Source organism: Rhinopithecus bieti, unplaced genomic scaffold (assembly GCF_001698545.2).
Source record: "Rhinopithecus bieti isolate Rb0 unplaced genomic scaffold, ASM169854v2 scaffold_63305, whole genome shotgun sequence".
NCBI classification, from domain to species: Eukaryota; Metazoa; Chordata; class Mammalia; order Primates; family Cercopithecidae; genus Rhinopithecus; species Rhinopithecus bieti.
This window is the reverse complement of record NW_016823906.1, coordinates 141,214-155,120: the sequence shown is the minus strand read 5'-3', so window position 1 is coordinate 155,120 and position 13,907 is coordinate 141,214.

The following is a 13,907-nucleotide window of genomic DNA, read 5'->3' as shown; positions in this document are numbered from 1 at the left end:
TGGAAAAAAAAAATATTTGCCCAATTATGATTCAACCTTTCCACACAATTGCTATTGTCCAAAACATAAAGACCAAGGATAATCACAACTCCCGTGTCACCAAGAAGAGCAGGTGACATTTCTGGGTTGCACATTGCAATCCATGCCACCCTGTGCACGGTACACAGAAGGGGACCTACTTCTGCCGAGGAGCCACAGCCATAGCACGCCATTGTTGAGTCCATTGGTGGCTCTTGGTGTTTAGATTCTCAGATTAAAAAAAAAAATGTATGTAATCCCAGCCCTTTGGGAGGCTGAGGTGGGCAGATCATTTGAGATCAGGAGTTTGAGACCAGCCTGACCAACATGGTGAAACTCCCATCTCTACTAAAATACAAAAATTAGCCGGGTGTGGTGGTGGGCGCCTGTAATCCAGCTACTCGGGAGGTTGAGGCAGGAGAATCGCTTGAACCTAGGAGGTGGAGGTTGCAGTGAGCCGAGATCGCATTTCTGCACTCCAGCTTGGGTGACAGAGTGAGACTCTGTCTCAAAACAAACACACAAACAAAAAAACCCAAACAAAACAAAAAAAATGTAATCAGAGTCTCTCCCAAATGATAAACTGAAAGGCAAAGTCTCGAGCCATAGAAGGCTTCCATCTCTGTTGCGTTGCTGATGCCCTCTGTCTCCTGATGTTCTAGAGCAGAAGGGAAGATCGCACCCAGCTATGTGTTCCTCTAGCAGGCAGTCATGGCGTGGACTACACTCTAGGAGCTCACCTTGATGGGAGTGTCTTAGGCAGGACCTGCAGGGTTATGCGGTGGGAACAAGTTAACCTCAGAAGGGCGGCGGCTACAGAGGAGGTTGGGGGAGCTCTGCTCCACAAGGTCAGCCAGAGAGGAGCTGATGGAGGCTTCACCATCTCAGTGCAGGGTTAGAGGTTCACCCAAGCAGGGAAGGGAGAACTGGGGAGGCCACCCCAGATCACAGCCTGTTGGCCAGGACCGCAGCCTAGAGCTGAAAGGGTTCTGGGGACTGTGGAGGAGCGGTCGTCATTTGTTGAGCAGCAAATGTCCCTGCTGCACGGACAGATAAAGACATTAAATGCAAGAATAAAGTGACAGGAGAACTACCTACAAACCCAGGCAGCGCCTGCCGGTCATGAGGGATGTGCTGGTGGTTTAGAGACCATTGGTTGAGGACTTGCCTGAGGGAAAGGTAGGGCACGGGGCCCCTGTGCAATGACCCTGACCTGCAATGACTCTTGTCCCCTCTCTCCCAACTGCTGCCATCCAGGCAGTCCCCACACCATCTGCCTTGAATGTGGGGCCCCTGGCTCCAGAGCCCTCACCACTCTCCAGAGAGTCCCCTCCACTCCCTGGCCACCTCTCTGCTCACCCCACGCTGGGGTGCTCAGGGCTGAGCGAGTGACATTTCCCGGATCCTAATCTGTCAGGATGATGTTGAAATAGCAGCAAACTAAGATTCAAAAAGTTTAAAAAGGAAACTCCACCAGCTCACACTCCAGAAGGCCGCAGAGAGGGCTGGTGCCAGGCTTGGACTCAGCTCCGCCTCTACGGTAGGCCAGCCCTGCCCGGGGGACAGCAGAGTGGCTTCTTCTCTGAGTCCCCTTCTTTCCCAAAATGTCTCTGGAGTCACCTTGAGTGGCTGGACTCACTGCCTGGACTGAGCAAGTATGGCAGACACTGCTGTTGCCTGTGCAAATCCGCTCCCCCTCCCTCATTATTAACAGAATTCAATTTTGAAAATTTCTTTAAAAATGATGATGCCTAGGATCTTGAGATTTTCATTTTATGTTCTGGGATGGAGCCAGGCCATCATTATGTTTGGGTTATTTTATTTTATTTTAGATGGAGTCTCACTCTGTTGCCCAGGCTGGAGTGCAGTGGCACGATCTCAGCTCACTGCAACCTTCACCTCCCAGGTTCAAGTGATTCTCCTGCCTCAGCCTCCCGAGTAGCTGGGATTACAGGCGTGTGCCACCACGCCCAGCTAATTTTTGTATTTTCAGTAGAGGTGGGCTTTCACCATGTTGGCCAGGCTGGTTTTGAACTCTCGGCCTCAAGTGATCCACTCACCATGGCGTCTCAAAATGCTGGGATTACAGTCGTGCACCACCACGCCTGGCTAATTTTTATATTTTTAGTAGAGACGGGGTTTCACCATGTTGTCCAGGCTGGTCTCAAACTCCTGACCTCAAGGGATCTGCCCACCTCAGCCTCTCAAAGTGCTGGGATTACAGGCGTGAGCCACCGCAGCTGCCCAGCCCCTCAGGCCTTTTTTGTTAGGGCACTGCTCACCTCCCAAAGGCCCCAAACTCCTAAAACCATCACACTGGGGACAAGGATTTCAACACCTGAATGTTTAGGGGGGCACAAACATTCAGATCATGGTACCAATAAAAACAAAAAGCACAAGAAAGGGCGACCCCTCTCTCACCACAGGGTGGCATATCTTGTTGTGAACTTGGAATGCAGAGCCATCTTGTGGCCATGAGGACAGCCCTGCGGTGAGGCCGGCCGGCTGAGACCAGGGAGATGATGCACCGGGGCTCCTCCGGGATGTGAGCGAGCTGCTGGAGCTGCCTTCCGTGTAACAAATTGTCCTTTCCTCAAGCCATTTTGCCATTTTGAAGCGTTTCCCATTACTTACATCTGAGAGCATCTTATCTCTCCTCCTCTTACCTCTTGGTCCACTCCTTGTTCCAGTGTCTCCTGAACAGGGCTGGCTTGTTCCCCTGAGACTTCTGCTTAGACCTCCCAGCACCTCCTCCCTCCAAGTCTCTTCCTCCCTAGACCTGCAGGGCGTCAGCAGGGCCTCCAGACTGTAAACACCCGCGCATGCCAGTCCTTGCGCAGATCCCTGCTGCTCCCAAACTCCCTCCTCTGAGGGACAGAAGAGGTGGCAGAGGGTGTGTGGAGGCAGGAGACCCAGGTGTGGGTCCCAAATTTGTTTATGTGCTCCGGGGCTGGATCAGCCAGGTCAGTACAGGACACACAAACTACTCTAGGCAATTTTAACAGAAAATATTCAATAAAGGGAATTAGGTCACTGCAAAATCAGTGGAAGAGCTGGAGGAGCAGGATCGAGGCTGGGCCTCCAGGAATGGCTGTCAGGACACATCCACACCACCTACCTGAGGCCACCCTGCAACTGTGAAGCTCAATAACTCCCTGGAAGAACTCCCTGTCGGCCGGGCACGGTGGCTCATGCATGTAACACCAGCACTTTGGGAGGCTGAGGCAGGTGGATCACTTGAGGTCAGGAGTTTGAGACCAGCCTGGCCAACATGGTGAAATCCCATCTCTACTAAATATACAAATTTAGCTGGGTGTGGTGGTGTGCACCTGTAGTCCCAGCTATTTGGGAGGCTGAGGCAGGAGTAAGTATCACTTGAACCCGGGAGGTGGAGGTTGCAATAAGCCGAGATCTTGCCATTGCTCTCCAGCCTGGGCAATAAGAGCAAAACTTCATCTAAAAAAAAAAAAATATATATATATATATATATCATGGGCTCAATCCAAGGGAAGCTGGGACTGGGAAGCTGGCACTGCCATCACCACTGTAACTGCTTCTTGACACCTACAGAAGCAGCTGCTGGATAAGAGATCACTGGTGCAGGAAACCCAGCATCTCCACGCCCTTGTCAACCAAAGCAGCCAACTCTCTTTTTTTTTGAGACGGAGTCTCCCTCTGTCACCCAGGCTGGAGTGCAGTGGCTCGATCTCTACTCACTGCAACCTCTGTCTCCCAGGTTCAAGTGATTCTACTGCCTAAGCCTCCTGAGCAGCTGGGATTACAGGCACTCACCACCACACCTGGCTAATTTTTTTTTTTTTTGTATTTTTAGTAGAGACAGGGTTTCAGCATGTTGATCAGGCTGGTCTCGAACTCCTGACCTCATGATCTGCCCTCCTCGGCCTCCCAAAGTGCTGGGATTACAGGCATGAGACCCCGCGCCCGGTCTGAAGCAGCCAACTCTCACACAAGTGCATCTAAAGCAAGTGCAGAACTTCATTCTTCCCTGGAACCCTGCCCCAGGGGAGTCTGGGAAATGTGGGTTTTAGCTGCTGCATAGAAAGCTGCGAGCAGGAGGTGGAAAGGAAGCTGAGAGCCAAGTGATCGATCATACCCAACCGTGTGAACGTGGCTGGCCGCCCCCTCCGGGCCTATCTTTCAGTTACTAATTGGTTACATCAGTGTTTGCCTCCTAGGTTTGGTGTGGATTAAATGAGATTGTGCAGGTAAAGCACTTGTGCCTAATCAGGGACTAATTAATATTAGTTCTTATTATTTCCAATACTTCCTCCTTCTAGCTCTGTGGTTCTCCAAGCCTGAGCTGCTCACCTCTGAAATGGGCCCCGGAGGTCAATGGAGAGTTTGCAGAAGGTTCAGAAAGAATAGTCCTGAGAGGGATGACCCAGGCCCATGCCTGCCTGGACACACCGCTGTCTGCGCCCAGGCCTCTCTCTCAGCTATGCCAAGCATCCGCTGACTCTCCAGCCAAGCGTGTTATATAAGCTTCATCTTTTCCTTTGTTTACAGGAAATTTTGAAACACCAACTGGGCTTGGCCCGAGCTCCTTCATTCCTAAAGGCAACAGAAATTGTTTGGGCAGGCGAGGCAGCCACACGCAAAGCAGCTGCCCTGGCGCAGGGCCAGGCCTTACAGGACAGGCGGCTGCTGGCAATCGTGAGGTCAGGCACTCTCGTTGCTCAGGTCCAGGATCTGCGGTGCCTGGGGGCAGCCGTGTACTTTTGGATGTTCGGCTTTCATCCACACTCATTGGGCCCTGCCTTGGTTTCCCTGCCTGGTGCTGAAGTTCTCTGCCATGATGACAGCTCTCCACCCTGCCAGACCTTGACTCTGGGAGGCCTGGGATGACCTGGGAGCACCTTCTAGGGTTCTGCCAACGGCTCGGACAGACCTCAGCCTCTTAGCAGCGCAAGGGGAGTAGGCAGCACCTCAGCCTGGGTGGGGAGGGAGGACAAGGGCAGGTGGGAAGGAGCTGTCCCCTCGTCTCTGCTTTGACCCACGCTTCTAAGTGGACAGGTGGGGGAAAGCTCACACCCTTTGTTTCCTTACACGACAATGGGGCTGCGCAGGTGCCAAGCTTCCCAAACAACTGCCTTGCCCATCCTAGGAACGTTGCCCAGGCCTGCTCCCCGGGAACTGCTTTAATGGAACATCTTCCATTTGAGCCAGGGCCAGAAATGATCTCACAAGTCCTCATGTGACCTGCTGGGAAACAAATGTTTGTTGCTGGTAACTTGTGCTTGAGAAAGACAAGAGCTCTCTGTTTCCCAAGGCTTGTATGCCTGATAGAAGTTTACAGGGTTGGGGACTGGTAGAAATTGGCACCAGGAGTAGAAGTTTCTACCAGAGATTCCCAACTGGAGTTTCTACACCTTCCCTACCTTGGGAAGGCAAAGGGGTGAGGACAGAGAAGACCCAGCCCCAGCTAGACACCCTGACAGTAGGAAGGCTGGGCCTTCCTGAGCATTCTGACACTGAGTTCTTTTTCAGACCAACACTTGCTAGACAGACAGAAAAAAATGTTTTTCTTTCTAGTTCTGCTCCTAAACCTGTGCTCACTGTGAGGTAAGTTGGAGATGTCCTTGCACAGCACACATACTGTTACTCCTCTATCCAGTGCCCATGGCAGACATTACAAGTTGATCACCACACTCTTGTTTGCTTTGCTGAATCATCTGAAGTTCACAATATAGCAATGCAGTACAACAGAGTAGAACGGGCAGACTGGAGAAAAGCTATTTGTCATCCCAGATGAAGTAGAAAGGATGTGAACTTGGATAGGAGACAGACCCAGCCTCATATTCTGACTTTGCCACTTTCTAGCAGTGTGACCTTGGGCAAGTACTTTCTTTCTCTGAGCTTCAATACTGTCATTTGTAAAATGGGAATAAGCATATCTGCCTGAAAAGGTTGACATTAAATGAAATTAAATGAGATGTGTCTTGTGCTGCACAATTAGCACATAATGGAGACACCTATCCCTACATATATCATTACATCATCACATACGCTCCTACATACCATTCAGACGTATTCTGCGAGGAATTTGCAGAAATGAAAATACTAAGCGCCAAGCCAAAGTTTTCTTTTTCTTCTCCTGCTCTGCCCTCCTCCTTCTCGTTCTCCTCCTCTTACTCCTTCTTCAAAAAGATTTGTTATGTAACAAAATGTGTTATGCAGATTATTTAACCTACTTAAGAAAAGAAACCTGAGAACTTTTACAGTGTTCATTGATATATAAGTAATGTTTGGGTTACTTACAAATGAGTTTCATCGGCCGGGCGCGGTGGCTCAAGCCTGTAATCCCAGCACTTTGGGAGGCCGAGTGGGGGTGGATCATTTGAGGTCAAGAGTTCAAGACCAGCCTGGCCAACATGGTGAAACCCTGTCTCTACTAAAAATACAAAACTTAGCTGGGTATGGTGGTGAATGCCTGTAATCCCAGCTACTTGGGAGGCTGAGGCAGGAGGATCGATTGAACCTGGGAGGTGGAGGTTGCAGTGAGTGGAGATCAGGCCATTGCACTCCAGCCTGGGCAACAGAGCCAGACTCCGTCTCAAAAAAATTACCATTTTATCCAATTTTAAGTGTACAGTTCAATAGTATTAAATACCTTCACATTGCTGTGCAAGCAGTCTCCAGAACTCTTTTCATCTTACAAAACTGAAACAATTTACACTTTAAACAGCTCCCACCTCCTCCCACCTTCTCTCCAGCCCCTGACAACCACCATTCTACTCTCCGTCTCTTTGAATTTGATGACTCTAAGTCCCTCATGTAAGTGGAATCACAGTGTTTGTCCCTTTGTGTGTGGCTTATTTCATTCAGCATAATGTTCTCAAAGTTCATCCACATTATATGTGGCGTCTGTCAGATTTTCCTTCCTTTTATTGTTGAGTAGTATCCCATCATATACATGTACCGCATTTTGGTGACCCACGCATCTGCTGATGGACGCTAGGGCTGTTTCCACCACTGGCTGTAGCGAATAATGCTGCTGTGAACATGGGTGCACAAATACCTGTTTGAGTCCCTGCTTTCAGTTCTTTAGGGTATTTATGGAAATGGAGTTGCTGGATCATACGGTCATGATTTTACTACAAGGAAGGAACAAACTAAAGAGAATAAATGAGTCGCCCAAGGTCAACACAAGGAAAAAGTGGCAGAATCAGAAGGTAACCCAAGTCTATCTGAAATGAGCTTAAATTACGTATTTCCTTTCTCTCATTCCAGTTGGGTTAAACAAACAGCCTCAACCAAGGGTGTGCAGGTATGAGGAGCAGGTGAGGACGTCCTCTTTCCCTGCAGGCCGACATAGGTCTGATGGGTCAAGAAATGGCCTGCTGGGTGGTCTGGAAGCTCCCCTAGCCCTGGCGTTAGGGGTTTGGCTCCTAGCAAGGCCCATGAGGAAGGACAGTAAAGCCAGGCTTTGTTCAGTGGGGTCAGTATGAAGACGCTGAGGTTGTGGATGGGGAGATAGCGAAGTGCAGACATCCCGACAGGCCTCACACAGTCAGTCAGGGGTCACGGGTTAGGAGGAACAGATGCCATTCAAACCGTCTCAACCTAAAAAAAAAAAAAAAAAAAAGATTCGTCCGTCCTGGGAGAGGTGTCCAATTCCCCGTGGCCCGCGCGGAGGCTGTCACGCGGCACACAGGACCACGCCTTCCAAGCCGTGGGCGGGGCCCCTCCGTGGGTCCAGTGTGGGGGCCACGCGTCCTGGGGCCCCCTGCGCAGCCCCCGAGGGCAGGGTCCACGGGAAGTGGGTGAGCGCGCGCCGCCCCTGTGGGGCTGGCTGACCGGGCAGGGCGTTCCGGGCGGCGGATTTCCCCCGCAGGCCTCGGTATCCGGGCCACCCGCGCCGGAGGCTGCTCTGAGTTAGGGCCTGCGGTTAGAGACAGGCCAGTGGAGCGCTGCGGTGCCAACGCCTGCAGCCGGGGCTCGGGCTTCCTGTTTGCCGCCCCGGCGGTGTCACGTGCGTGGGCGAAGCCTCGCTTTGACCTCAGAAAGCCCAGTGTTTCAGGCCAGCCGGTCTCCGCCCGATGAGGACAGTGGAGTTAAGAGGGATCCCTGCAGCTGGGCGCCCAAGTCCCCAGCGCCTGCACCCTGGACCGTACCCCGGCTAGCTTCACAGACCCCGAATCCTCCCCTTGGAGGGGGCTGACCAAGTTGGGAGGGGATGGCGGGGATAAACAGTCTCAAGTCACTGAGCCCTGACAGCCCTGGCAGTACCTGGAAGGGTAACCTCAGGGACAAATAGGTGTAGAGCCAACAGTAGCCAAGCTCAGGAGCCCACCCACATCAGGCAGTCCTAGGAGAGTCAGGACATGCACCTGTTGATTTGAGAAGTAACCACTGAGCACAATGGCACTGCACCCCTCCATCTTTGCCAAGGACACTAATTGGGATCAAATCTGGCAGCAACAGGCTGAGAAGCTGGGCCCTTCCCCAGCCCCGGGGTGAATGTGTCCAGCCCCGTGGCCTCAGCGTCAGCTGCACGTCAGAGAGGGAGGTTTAGAAGAATGCCTGGCAAATAATTCTCTGGTGCCCAAAGTCAAGGCAGTGTCTATCTTTGGTAAGGGACAGTGACTGCAAGGGGAAACCAGGGGGCTTGGAAGCCACTAAAGTTCTGTTTCTTGATCTGTCTGCTGGTTACTCAAGTGCATTTATTTTATGAAAATCCAAGGAGCTGTATACGTACACAGTTTTCTGTACAAATGATATACTTCAATAAGAAGTTAAAGAAATCAGGTAAAAAAACCCAGCTGTCTGGGCCAGTTTCAGATCAGAATGTCTGGGGCGGCCCCTGGATAGTGGTGTTTGTTGTTGTTGTTGTTGTTGTTGTTTTGGGGGGTGGGGGTGAAAGCTTCCTAAGTGATGATGAAGTGCAGCCAAGGATGGGCACTGCTGGTTTAAACCCAAATTTGCCACCCAGAGTTGCTGCCAAAGCTCTCAGGCTCTCATTTGGATGAGGTGATGGAGTTTCTTTCAGCACAATGTTCAGGCTCTGGGACGCCTGCTGGAAATGTGCCAGGGCCCAGGGCTTGGGGTGGCAGCTCCCCACAAATATGACAAGACTGAATGGACAACCTCTCTCGCCGCCATCCTGGCCGCCTTGCAGGTGAGCCTCCAGCCTCTTTTATACATTTCCCCAAAATGTCAAAATCTATCTTTGCACATGCAATTATTCACCGTCCCTACACATATATAACCTTGGTGTGTAAAGAGCTTACAGCATCCCTCCCCCCACACCTATAAATAGCTTCGTTCAGATAAAAGTCACATGCCATATGCACTGGTTTTTTTTTTTTTGGAGACGGAGTCTCACTCTGTCACCCAGGCTGGAGTGCAATGGCACAATTTTGGCTCGCTGCAAGCTCTGCCTCCTGGGTTCACGCCATTCTCCTGCCTCAGCCTCCCGAGTAGCTGGGACTACAGGAGCCCGCCACCACGCCCAGCTAATTTTTTTTTTGTATTTTTAGTAGAGACGGGGTTTCACCATGTTAGCCAGGATGGTCTCGATCTCCTGACCTCGTGATCTGCCTGCCTCAGCCTCCCAAAGTGCTGGGATTACAGGCGTGAGCCACCGCGCCCGGCCACCATATGCACCTTTTTAAAGTATACAATGCCATGGCTTTTAGTATATTCACAGAGATGTGCAACCAGCATCACAATCAATTTTAGAACATTTTCATGACCCCCAAAGAAACCCCATATCCACTTAGCTGTCACCCTATTTGCCCCGCACGCCCCGCCACCCGCTCCCTGCCAGCCTCTGGAAATCACTCATCTACTCTCTGTCTCTATGGATTTGCCTATTCTGGACATTCCATAGAAATGGAATCATACACTTTCTGACCTTTTGTGATTGGCTCCTTTCACATAGCATCATGTTTTCAAAGTTCATCTGTGTTTTTAGTGGATCAATACTTCATTCCTTTTCATGGCTGAATAATATTCCATTATTGGATATTCCACATCTTGGTATTCCTTTAATCAGTGCATGGACATTTGAGCTTGCCCTAGTTTTTGGCAGTTGTGAAAAGTGCTGCTGCTGCATTCTGGAGCCAACATGAAATGCATGGGCAAGAGGGGGACACGTTCCCTAGAGACCTCAAGAAATGCCCTGTTGTTATTATTCTGTGTACCATTTTAAGAAACAGACTTTCTGTTTTAGAGCAGGTTTAGATTTACAGAATTGCACAGAAAGAACAGAGTTTTCAGTGACCTCATTACCTCCACCCCACCTCCCCACCAGTTTTCCCTAATGACATCTTGCATGAGTATGTTTGTTACCACTGATTAACCAATATTGATACATTATTATGAACTAAAGTCCATAATTTACATTAGAGTTCACTAGTGGTGTTCTACATCCTATGGGTTTGCAGAAATAATGCGAGGTATCCACCATTATAGGATCCTACAGAATAGTTTCTCTGCCCTAAAATTCCTCTGTACTCCTATTCATCCCGAACCCCCACAGCAACCACTGATCTTACTATTTCTACAGTTTTGCCTTTTGCAGAATGTCATGGAGTTGGAATTGTACAGTATGCAGCCTTTTCAGATTGGCTTCTTCCAATTAGATTAGCAATATGCATCTGAGGTTGCTTCATGCCTTTTTGGGGCTTGATAGCTCATTTATTTTTATTGATGAGTAATATTTATTTTTATTTCTTGTAACTTTTCTCCAGATGGAAAGGCCCACCATCTTCCAGCACTTGGCAGTGTCTTCTGGGGGTCTTGCTGCCACTTGCTGAGGGCTTTGCCAGCTGGCTTTGTCTCTCCCCTGGCCTGCAGGATTGGGAGGACTGACGTCAGCTCAAGGACTGAGCTCTGGCCATTTCTAGGGATGCAGCACCTGGGCCTGGAAGGTGCCCAGGGTGACCTTGTGGGAGGAGGGAGAGAGGAAGATAGGAAGGGGCGAGGGATGGAGGGAGGGGGAACTAGGTGGAGGCAGAGAGAGAGAGGCAGCTGCCAAAATCTATGAGATGGCTGAGGAGGAGTGGGGGAGGGAAGCCTCAGGGATTTAGCAGGTGTTGGTCACTGTCCAGTGGGAGACCTGGTGGAAGAGGCAGGGGCCGGATAGCTTAGTCCTCCCCAACTGTCCTTTGCCCTGAATGTGGGGCTGAGCCATCAGCCAGAGTCCCCACCCTCCCAGGGGAGGAATGGGTGTTTTGCAGTCACGAAGCAGTGGAGAGGGGTTGGAGGAAAGGACATTGGTCCACGGCCCTTGGGGTGCATGTCTCTGGGAGCCGAAGGGCAAATGCAACACCTTTGGGCCCAGTGAGGTGTAACCGAGTGAGGAAAGGTTAACAGAGGCCCTGAACCCAGAATGTACTTGGCAGGACTCCAGGAAATTAGTCACGTGAAGGCAGGGCCCAAGGACCTGGCCTTTGTCCCCAGCAGGCCCCGAGCCTGCAGGAGCTGAGCCCTCAAGTGAGGAGGACTTCCTGGCACACCCACATGCCTCATGGCTCTGCTTCAGTGAGGCTGCTGGGGCTGGGGGGCCAGCTCCCCCTGGGTCAAGCTTCCCTCGCTGGCTGGAAGTCTCCCTAATCCCAAGGTGTGTTCTGGGGGCTTGCCAGGACTCTCCGCTCCCTTGACCCTCCCTGCCTCCTGCCACTCCCAGGATTTTGTAGCTTTGGGTCCTCCTTCCCCAGAGAGGTCCTGGATATGCAGGAGTCCCCTCGCCACTGACCTCAGGGGTCTTCATCTGCTTGCCCTTGTTCGGGGCCAAGTGTGGACAGTGGGTAGCACAGGAGCGAGCAGAAGAGAGAATGGAGAGGGAGGAATAGAAGGAGGAAGAGGAGGGTGCTGGTTAAAGAAGGCATGGCCTCTTGGCCGCTCCCACCTAGAAGTGGAGGCTGTTCCCTCTCCTGTGAAATTTGGGCGAGTCCATGATTAGCAGTGGTCAACAGGATAAGGCAGAGGGGCATGGAGACCTCCCAGGCTGGCTGTTGACCTGTATGCAGCTTCCACTTGCACCATCAAATGTCCTGTCTTCTGCTCCAGCTCCACACTGAGATGCCCATGGTGCGTGGGGAAGCTGCTCCATGCTGAGATGCCCATGGTGCGTGAGGAGGTCGCTCTATGCTGAGGAGGAGTGGGAGAGGGGAGTGGTGCATGGGGAAGCCACTCCATGCTGAGATGCCCGTGGTGCGTGGGGAGGCCGCTCCATGCTGAGATGCCCATGGTGCGTGGTGAGGCCGCTCCATGCTGAGATACCCGTGGTGCATGGGGAAGCCACTCCATGCTGACATGGCCGTGGTGCGTGGGGGGGTCCTATGAGGGGAGGTGGAGATGCTCCGACTGACAGTTTCAGCTGATAGCAGGCACCCACCACGGCCTGGACATGAGCCTGGAGGACAGGCCAGCCTGGGCCAGTCCCCGGTGACTGCAGACACAGCTGGACCGGGGGAGGCAGAAGGACCACCCAACTCACCTCACAGACTCATGACACAGATGATAATGGTTTTAAGACACCAATTTTGGGGGGCATGGGTGGTGCAGTAATAGATAAATGAGGCAGGGTGTGTAGGCACGTTTTTACTTTCATAGCATCTCACCCTCTGGGCGGCCCCCTGCCCCACTTCAGGTAGCTCTCAGCGTCCCTCCTTCCCACCCTTTCCACCTCCATTCTTGTTCAGGTTGGCTCTTGCCCCAGTCTTTCAGGAATTTGTCTCTGGGACTGAAGGTGTTGGGGCTGAGTCAGCTTTCCCTGAATCACCCTGAGAGTCCGGGGTTGCAGGATTCTCCCTTCTCAAGGCCAGCGGCTCAGCCCTCTTCTGTATCACCTGCAATAACAATCGCCTCTCCCGCTTCCTCCCTTCCTCCATCTGCTGGCACCATCCCAGTTCGTTTCTACTGTTTCCATCAGAGAACCATGGCTGACCCAGCAACTGGCATCAGGAGGATGTCATAGGCCACGTGCCTCAGGAAATAAGGGCCTTGGAAACAAGTGATCAGCTGAGAAGGGAAAGGGTCCAGCATTGCAGGGACTTGCTTGCATATTCTAGGGGATTGGCAGCCCTGTTCCCAAGAGTGAGCTGCTGATCCGTCTCTTGTGTGCAGTATCTGGGACCACAGAAGGTGCGGGACTGAAGGGTGGCGTGTTGCTCCTGACAGCATTGGAAGCTCTGGAGAGGGCAGAGGCCGAAGTCTCGGAGATCCGCCCTCCCAGCCACAGGATGGCGCACAGGGGCCATCTGCAGCTCCGCTCAAAGTATCTCAGGTTCCAGGGCGGAATCCCGGAAAACCCAACTCTGCAGGGCGGTGCTGCTGAGTCTGCAGTTACCACCACAAAAGGCGGGCCTGAAGGCATTGCCGGGAGACTATGGAGGACTCATGGAGCTCTGACACTCCACACCTGGAGGAGGTGGCTCCCCCCACCCCACACTCTGCCTGCACCCCCTTTGCCTGGGGCGGCCAACACATGGCAGTGGAGTCAGTAATCGCCCTTGCTCCTCCCCGGGGTCAAACCCACTGGGGCCTGGGGATTGAAATTCCGAGAGGAGGTGGGAGGGGACTGTCTCCCCAAAGAATGTGGGAATGCATTGGCTCCTATCACAACAATCCTGGGAATGTTCCTGAGAAGGGATTTTGGAGATGCTCGGCCTAGGACTGGCCTCAGGAAGATGTCCTGTGCAGCTGAGTGCTGAACGCCAGTCAGCTCTGGGTACAGCCTGATGTCGCCAAGCTGATGGCGGGGCGTCTGCACTGAACACCTTCCAGCTTGGTGGGGGCAGCGGAGCCAGCTGTCCTCATTAAAAGTGACCTGGCGTGAGATGGACTCTTCTGCCTACACCTCCATGTATGGGCTCCTGATCACATCCATCACGATGGGCTCCCAGGAAGTATCGTTTCTG